The sequence below is a fragment of the Orcinus orca genome, chromosome 7 (assembly GCF_937001465.1).
Source record: "Orcinus orca chromosome 7, mOrcOrc1.1, whole genome shotgun sequence".
In the NCBI taxonomy this organism is placed as follows: Eukaryota; Metazoa; Chordata; class Mammalia; order Artiodactyla; family Delphinidae; genus Orcinus; species Orcinus orca.
In genome coordinates this window covers 1,344,038-1,351,338 of record NC_064565.1, presented here as the reverse complement: position 1 = coordinate 1,351,338, position 7,301 = coordinate 1,344,038, and positions in this window count along the sequence as shown.

Genomic DNA, 7,301 nt, shown 5'->3' with positions numbered 1-7,301 from the left:
AGGGTTAGGGTTCGGGCTAGGGCTAAGGTTGGGGGACAGGGACTGTTTAGGGTCCAGATGACGGTACGACAACGGTTTAGGGTGAGCGTACGTGTGAGGGCAGGGGTTAGTGTGAGCATTCGGGTTAGGATTAGGGGACGGGTGAGGGGAAGGCTTCCGGGAAGGGTTAGGGTTAGGGTTCCGGCTAGGGTTAGGATTAGGGGACGGGGATGGTTTAGGGTCCAGGTGAGGGTACGACAATGGTTTAGGGGGAGCGTACGTGTGAGGGCACGGGTTAGTGTTAGCGTATGGGTTAGGATTAGGGGACGGGTGAGGGGAAGGCTTCAGGGAAGGATTAGGGTTACGGTTCGGGCTAGAGTTAGGGTTAGGGGACGGGGACGGTTTTGGTCCAGGTGAGCGTACGACAACCGTTTATGGCAAGCGTACGTGTGAGGGCACGGGTTATGTTAACGTACGGGTTAGGATTAGGGGACGGGTGAGGGGAAGGTTTAGGGTTAGGGTTCGGGCTAGGGTTAGGGTTAGGGGACGGGGACGGTTTAGGGTCCAGGTGAGGGTACGACAATGGTTTAGGGTGAGCGTACGTGTGAGTGCACGGGTTAGTGTTAGCGTACGGGTTAGGATTAGGGGACGGGTGAAGGTATGGCTTCGGGGAAGGCTTAGGGTTAGGGTTCGGGCTAGGGTTAGGGTAGGGGACGGGGACGGTTTAGGGTCCAGGTGAGTGTACGACAACGGTTTAGGTTGAGCGGACGTGTGAGGGCACGGGTTAGTGTTAGCGTACGGGGTAGGATTAGGGGACGGGTGAGGGGAAGGCTTCGGGGAAGGGTTAGGGTTAGGGTTCGGGCTAGGGTTAGGGTTAGGGGACCAGGACGGTTTAGGGTCCAGGTGAGGGTACGACAACAGATTAGGGAGAGCGTACGTGTGAGGGCAAGGGTTAGTGTTAGCGTACGGGTTAGGATTAGAGGACGGGTGAGGGGAAGGCTTCGGGGAAGGCTTAGGGTTAGGGTTCGGGCTAGGGTTAGGGTTAGGGGATGGGGACGGCTTAGGGTCCAGGTGAGGGTACGACAATGGTTTAGAGTGAGCGTACGTGTGAGGATACGGGTTAGTGTTAGCGTACGGGTTTGGATTAGGGGACGGGTGAGGGGAAGGCTTCGGGGAAGGGTTAGGATTAGGGTTCGGGCTAGGGTTAGGGTTAGGGGACGGGGACGGTTTAGGGTGCAGGTGAGGGTACGACAACGGATTAGGGGGAGCGTACGTGTGAGGGCACGGGTGAGTGTTAGCGTACGGGTTAGGATTAGGAGCCGGGTGAGGGGAAGGAGTCGGAGAAGTGTTAGGGGTAGGTTTCGGGCTAGGGTTAGGGTTAGGGGACGGGGACGTTTTAGGGTCCAGGTGAGGGTATGACAACGGTTTAGGGGGAGCGTACGTGTGAGGGCACAGGTTACTGTTAGGGTACGGGTTAGGGTTAGGGGACGGGTGAGGGGAAGGCTTCGGGGAAGGGTTAGGGTTAGTGTTCGGGCTAGGGTTAGGGGACGGGAACGGGGACGGTTTAGGTTCCAGATGAGGGTACGACAACGGTTTAGGGGAACGTACGTGTGAGGGCACGTGTTAGTGTAAGCGTACCGGTTAGGAGTAGGGGACGGGTGAGGGGAAGGCTTCGGGGAAGGGTTAGTGTTAGGGTTCGGGATAGGGTTAGGGTTAGGGGACGGGGACGGTTTAGGGTCCAGGTGAGGGTACGACAACGGATTAGGGGGAGCGTACGTGTGAGGGCACGGGTGAGTGTTAGCGTACGGGTTAGGATTAGGAGCCGGGTGAGGGGAAGGCGTCGGAGAAGTGTTAGTGTTAGGTTTCGGGCTAGGGTTAGGGTTAGGGGACGGGGACCTTTTAGGGTCCAGGTGAGGGTATGACAACGGTTTAGGGGGAGCGTACGTGTGAGGGCACTGGTTACTGTTAGGGTACGGGTTAGGGTTAGGGGTCGGGTGAGGGGAAGGCTTCGGGGAAGGGTTAGGGTTAGTGTTCGGGCTAGGGTTAGGGGACGGGGACGGGGACGGTTTAGGTTCCAGATGAGGGTACAACGGTTTAGGGGGAGCGTACGTGTGTGGGCACGGGTTAGCGTAAGCGTACGGGTTAGGAGTAGGGGACGGGTGAGGGGAAGGCTTCGGGGAAGGGTTAGTGTTAGGTTTCGGGCTAGGGTTAGGGTTAGGGGACGGGGACGGTTTAGGGTCCATGTGAGGGTACGACAACGGTTTACGGTGAGCGTACGTGTGAGGGCACGGGTTAGTGTTAGCGTACGGGTTAGGAGTAGGGGACGGGTGAGGGGAAGGCTTCGGGGAAGGGTTAGGGTTAGGGTTTTGGCTAGGGTTAGGGTTAGGGGACTTGGACCGTTTAGGGTCCAGATAAGGGTACGACAAAGGATTAGGGAGAGCGTACATATGAGGGCACGGGTTAGTGTTAACGTACGGGTTAGGATTAGGGGACGGGTGAGTGGAAGGCTTCGGGGAAGGGTTAGGTTTAGAGTTCGGGCTAGGGTTAGGTTCAGGTGACGGGGACGGTTTAGGGTCCACGTGAGGGTACGACAACGGTTTAGGGGGAGCGTACGTGTGAGGGCACGGGTTAGTGTTAGCGTACGGTTTAGGATTAGGGGACGGGTGAGGGAAAGTCTTTGGGGAAGGGTTAGGGTTAGGGTTCCGGCTAGGGTTAGGGTTAGGGGATGGGGACGGTTTAGGGTCCAGGTGAGTGTACGACAACGGTTTAGGGAGAGCGTACGTGTGAGGGCATGGGTTAGTGTTAGCGTATGGGTTAGGATTAGGGGACGGGTGAGGGGAAGGCTCCGGGGAAGGGTTAGGGTTAGGGTTCGGGCTAGGTTTAGGGGACGGGGATGGGGAAGGTTTAGGGTCCAGGTGAGGGTACGACAACGGTTTAGGGTGAACGTACGTGTGAGGGCAGGGTTTAGTGTGAGCGTAGGGGTTAGGATTAGGGGACGTGTGAGGGGAAGGCTTCGGGAAGTGTTAGGGTTAGAGTTCGGGCTAGGGTTAGGGATAGGGGACGGGGACGGTTTAGGTTCCAGCTGAGGGTACGACAACGGTTTAGGGTGAGCGTACGTGTGAGGGCACGGGTTAGTGTTAGCGTACGGGTTAGGATTAGGGGACGGGTGAGGGTAAGGCTTCGGGGAAGGATTAGGGTTAGGCTTCAGGCTAGGGTTAGGTTTAGGGGACGGCGACGGTTTAGAGTCCCGGTGAGGGTACGACAACGTTTTAGGGGAGCGTACGTGTGAGGTCACGGGTTAATGTTAGCGTACGGGTTAGGATTCGGGGACGGGTGAGGGGAAGGCTTCGGGAAGGATTAGGGTTATTGTTCGGGCTAGGGTTAGGGTTAGGGGACGGGGACGGTTTAGGGTCCAGGTGAGGCTACGACAACGGTTTAGGGTGAGCGTACGTGTGAGGGCACAGGTTAGTGTTAGCGTACGGGGTAGGATTAGGGGACGGGTGAGGGGAAGGCTTCGGGGAAGGGTTAGGGTGAGGGTTCGGGCTATGGTTAGGGTTTGGGGACGAAGACGGTTTAGGGTCCAGGTGAGGGTACCACAACGGTTTATGGTGAGAGTACGTGTGAGGGCACGGGTTAGTGTTAGCGTACGGGTTAGGATTAGGGGACGGGTGAGGGGAAGGCTTCAGGGAAAGGTTAGGTTTAGGGTTCGGGCTAGGGTTAGGGAACGGGGACGGGGACGGTTTAGGGTTTAGGTGAGGGTACGACAACGGATTAGGGGGAACGTACGTGTGAGGGCACGGGTTAGTTTTAGCGTACGGATTAGTATTAGGGGACGAGTGAGGGGAAGGTTTAGGGTTAGGGTTCGGGCTACGGCTAAGGTTAGGGGACGGGGACGGTTTAGGGTCCAGGTTAGGGTACGACAACGGTTTAGGGTGAGCGTACGTATGAGGGCAGGGGTTAGTGTGAGCATACGGGTTAGGATTAGGGGACGGGTGAGGGGAAGGCTTCGGGGAAGGGTTAGGGTTAGGGTTCGGGCTAGAGTTAGGGTTAGGGGAAGGGGACGGGTAGGGTCCAGATGAGGGTACGACAACGGTTTAGGGGATGTGTACGTGTGAGGGCACGGGTTAGTGTTAGCATAGGGGTAAGGATTAGGGGACGGGTGAGGGGAAGGCTTCGGGGAAGGATTAGGGTTAGGGTTCGGGCTAGGGTTAGGGTTAGGGGACGGGGACGGTTTAGGGTCCAGGTGAGGGTACGACAACGGTTTAGGGGGAGAGTACGTGTGAGGGCACAGGTTAGTGTTAGCGTACGGGTTAGGATTAGGGGACGGATGAGGGGAAGGTTTCGGGTAAGTGTTAGTGTAAGGGTTCGGGCTAGGGTTAGGGTTAGGGGACGGACACGGTTTAGGGTCCAGGTGAGGGTAAGACAACGGTTTAGGGGGAGTGTACGTGTGAGGTCACGGGTTAGTGTTAGCGTACGGGTTAGTATTAGGGGACGGGTGAGGGGAAGGTTTAGGGTTAGGGTTCGGGCTAGGGCTAAGGTTGGGGGACGGGGACGGTTTAGGGTCCAGATGACGGTACGACAATGGTTTAGGGTGAGCGTACGTGTGAGGGCAGGGGTTAGTGTGAGCATTCGTGTTAGGATTAGGGGACGGGTGAGGGGAAGGCTTCGGGGAAGGGTTAGGCTTAGGGTTCCTGCTACGGTTAGGGGTAGGGGACGGGGACGGTTCAGGGTCCAGGTGAGGGTACGACAACTGTTTAGGGGGTGCGTACGTGTGAGGGCACGGGTTATTGTTAGCGTACGGGTTAGGAGTAGTGGACGTGTGAGGGGAAGGCTTCTGGGAAGGGTTAGGGTTAGGGTTCGGGCTAGGGTTAGGGTTAGGGGATCGGGATGGTTTAGGGTCCAGGTGAGGGTACGACAATGGTTTAGGGGGAGCGTACATGTGAGGGCACGGGTTAGTGTTAGCGTACGGGTTAGGATTAGGGGACGGGTGAGGGGAAGGCTTCAGGGAAGGATTAGGGTTAGGGTTCGGGCTAGAGTTAGGGTTAGGGGACGGGGACGGTTTTGGTCCAGGTGAGCGTACGACAACCGTTTATGGCAAGCGTACGTGTGAGGGCACGGGTTAGTGTTAGCGTACGGGTTAGGATTAGGGGACGGGTGAGGGGAAGGTTTAGGGTTAGGGTTCGGGCTAGGGTTAGGGTTAGGGGACGGGGACGGTTTAGGGTCCAGGTGAGGGTACGACAATGGTTTAGGGTGAGCGTACGTGTGAGTGCACGGGTTAGTGTTAGCGTACGGTTTAGGATTAGGGGACGGGTGAGAGGAAGGCTTCGGGGAAGGGTTAGGTTTAGAGTTCGGGCTAGGTTTAGGTTCAGGTGACGGGGACGGTTTAGGGTCCAGGTGAGGGTACGACAACGGTTTAGGGAGAGCGTACGTGTGAGGGCACGGGTTAGTGTTAGCGTACGGTTTAGGATTAGGGACGGGTGAGGTAAAGTCTTTGGGGAAGGGTTAGGGTTAGGGTTCCGGCTAGGGTTAGGGTTAGGGGATGGGGACGGTTTAGGGTCCAGGTGAGGGTACGACAACGGTTTAGGGGGAGCGTACGTGTGAGGGCATGGGTTAGTGTTAGCGTATGGGTTAGGATTAGGGGACGGGTGAGGGGAAGGCTCCAGGGAAGGGTTAGGGTTAGGGATCGGGCTAGGTTTAGGGGACTGGGATGGGGAAGGTTTAGGGTCCAGATGAGGGTACGACAACGGTTTAGGGTGAACGTACGTGTGAGGGCATGGTTTAGTGTGAGCGTAGGGGTTAGGATTAGGGGACGTGTGAGGGGAAGGCTTCGGGGAAGTGTTAGTGTTAGAGTTCGGGCTAGGGTTAGGGATACGGGACGGGGACGGTTTAGGGTCCAGCTGAGGGTACGACAACGGTTTAAGGGGACCGTACGTGTGAGGGCACGGGTTAGTGTTAGCGTACGGGTTAGTATTAGGGGATGGCTGAGGGGAAGGTTTAGGTTTAGGGTTCGGGCTAGGGTTAGTGTTAGGGGACGGGGACGGTTTAGGGTCCAGGTGAGGGTACGACAACGGTTTAGGGTGAGCGTACGTGTGAGGGCACGGGTTAGTGTTAGCGTACGGGTTAGGATTAGGGGACGGGTGAGGGAAAGGCTTCGGGGAAGGGTTAGGCTTAGGGTTCCTGCTACGGTTAGGGGTAGGGGACGGGGACGGTTCAGGGTCCAGGTGAGGGTACGACAACTGTTTAGGGGGTGCGTACGTGTGAGGGCACGGGTTATTGTTAGCGTACGGGTTAGGAGTAGTGGACGTGTGAGGGGAAGGCTTCTGGGAAGGGTTAGGGTTAGGGTTCGGGCTAGGGTTAGGGTTAGGGGATCGGGATGGTTTAGGGTCCAGGTGAGGGTACGACAATGGTTTAGGGGGAGCGTACATGTGAGGGCACGGGTTAGTTTTAGCGTACGGGTTAGGATTAGGGGGCGGGTGAGGGGAAGGCTTCGGGGAAGGATTAGGGTTAGGGTTCGGGCTAGAGTTAGGGTTAGGGGTCGGGGAAGGTTTTGGTCCAGGTGAGCGTACGACAACCGTTTAGGGGAACGTACGTGTGAGGGCACGGGTTAGTGTTAGCGTACGGGTTAGGATTAGGGGACGGGTGAGGGGAAGGTTTAGGGTTAGGGTTCGGGTTAGGGTTAGGGTTAGGGGATGGGGACGGTTTAGGGTCCAGGTGAGGGTACGACAACAGTTTAGGGGGAGCGTACGTGTCAGGGCACGGGTTAGTGTTAGCGTACGGGTTAGGATTAGGGGACGGGTGAGGGGAAGGCTTCGGGGAAGGGTTAGGGTTAGGGTTCGGGCTAGGGTTTGGGGATGGGGACGGGGACGGTTTAGGGTCTAGGTGAGGGTACGACAACGGTTTAGGGGAAGTGTACGTGTGAGGGCACGGGTTAGTGTTAGCGTACGGGTAAGGATTAGGGGACGGGTGAGGGGAAGGCTTCGGGGAAGGATTAGGGTTAGGGTTCGGGCTAGGGTCAGGGTTAGGGGACGGGGACGGTTTAGGGTCCAAGTGAGTGTACGACAACGTTTTAGGGGGAGAGTACGTGTGAGGGCACGGGTTAGTGTTAGCGTACGGGTTAGGATTAGGGGACGGGTGAGGGGAAGGTTTCGGGGAAGGGTTAGGTTTAGGGTTCAGGCTACGGTTGGGGTTGGGGACAGGGACTGTTTAGGGTCCAGGTGAGGGTACGACAGCGGTTTAGTGGGACCGTATGTGTGAGGGCACGGGTTAGTGTTAGCGTACGGGTTAGTATTAGGGGACGGGTGAGGGGAAGGTTTAGGGTTAGG